Source organism: Crocodylus siamensis, chromosome 7 (genome assembly GCF_052110815.1).
Source record: "Crocodylus siamensis isolate JL-2025a chromosome 7, ASM5211081v1, whole genome shotgun sequence".
Taxonomy (NCBI): domain Eukaryota; kingdom Metazoa; phylum Chordata; order Crocodylia; family Crocodylidae; genus Crocodylus; species Crocodylus siamensis.
This window is the reverse complement of record NC_143401.1, coordinates 57,120,851-57,122,767: the sequence shown is the minus strand read 5'-3', so window position 1 is coordinate 57,122,767 and position 1,917 is coordinate 57,120,851.

Genomic DNA, 1,917 nt, shown 5'->3' with positions numbered 1-1,917 from the left:
GCGTCGCCCCACCTCACGTCACATGGGAGGAGGAGCGTCGCTCTATTGGCCGCTCGGCTGCGCTGGCGAACGGTGATTGGCTGGAGCAGCTCAGACGGCCGTCGGCGATTGGCGGCCGCGGGGCGCTGGGCTGCAGGTGAGGGAGGACCTATGCCCGGTGCATCAGCGAGTTCCGCGCATTGGGGGCGGGGCCAGTGCAGCCACGTGGCGGGGGGTGGGAGGTGAAAGTGTCAGCGCCCTGCGGAGGGGGAGGAGTGTCCGTGTCTAGCGGCTGCGCGGGAGGAGCACTGGGAAGCCCTGCCCCCTGAGGGAGGCAGCCGACGTGGCAGGCTCGGTGGAGCTCTCGCGGACCTGCGAGCCCGGCCCCGTGGACGAGTCCCGCCCGCCGCACCCAGAGTAGGGCCCGGGCCTTCAAAAGCGCCTGAGGGCTCGGGAAGGGGCTGAGCTATGGCACCGATTTAGAAAAAAAAGCACAATACCGTTCCCGGTGGCCTGTGCCTGGCCCGTTTTCAAAACAAACCCACACGGATTTTAAGCCCAGTACATTTTTTAAAGCTTTTAGCTTCCAATTTTTCCCCGGAGAACTGGCTGGTACAGACAGTTTCGCACTACTCGCCCTCTTTTGGCTAAGTGAGGTTTGATCCTAAACACCAAACACGGCAATTCCACCCCCAACAGCAGTCAAATATGAAACCAGGTTATAATCTAGGACCAAGAGAAAAGGGACTGAGGCAACCAGCCACCTCTCTTCAATACAAGCTACTGGGTCACCTGCATTTTCTGTATGTAAAAGTACCTTGTACCAGACCAGGAGCAGAGCTGAATGCTGGTGCATGAGGGACAAAAGTCATGTATGGTGGGAAACCAGAAACCCCAGAGACTTAAGGATATTCAGTAAACTAAGCTCAAGTTTTCAACACAAGTGGAAACAGAAGGTATGAATGCTGTACTTTACCTAAAAATTTGCAAAATCAAACCAAAGGTTAACAAGACTATCAGGACTAGGACCAAGCTTTCTTCCTCTTCAGAAGGGATTTTTTCCTGCCTAAACCTCTGTTCTTGGAGGCTCATCTAGATAGGAAGAAAGTGAAATACATTAGCATGAGTCTACAAAAACAAATACTTCAAGAAAAATCCACATGCCAAGGATAGAGCTACCTGTAATTAAATAGCCTCAGAAAGAAAATAAAGTCCTACTATGTAAGTCTTAACCCCAAAACACCCAACCCCCCCAAAACACACACACACACACACACACACACACACACACACACACACGAAAACCCCAAACACAAAAACAACCTCCTCCTTACGAAGAAAAAAAAGCAACGGTATGTCACGCACAAGATGTACCATCGGAGCCCTACACTGGAAAGGAGCTACAGCAGGCATCACCTCCCACCCCCCATCCAATTTATTTCTATCACTTACACTTTTAACAGTCTTCTTCAAAAGACTTTACACTTCAGCATATTTCTGAAATTTTGTAAGTGCAGTTTGTCTGCCACAGACTCATGCGCACACAGGCTACCTGCACAGTTCTCACTCTTGCATTGTTTTTAAGGTATATTGGAGTTAGTTCAGTAGCTTCAGTTCAGATCTCCCCATCTTAGATTCAACTTCATTCTGTTTTCATTCCTCATTCTAAGCTTCATTCTTACTAGGTCCCCATGCATCTCCCACTCCCTGTACGTTTTCAAGCCACCTGAACTGGGGGAACTGTCCCTACATGGCACCCACTGTTTTACCATTTTTCTCCTGTACACATTTCAAAGCATTATTTCCAGCTGAATTTGATCTACACACAGTACCTTCTGTCCAAATTCAATTTTACACTTCAGAGGCTTTTTGCATTCTGCACAGCATTGTTTCTACCTTCATTCTAGATGCATCCTTTCTATATCCGAAACCAAGGTA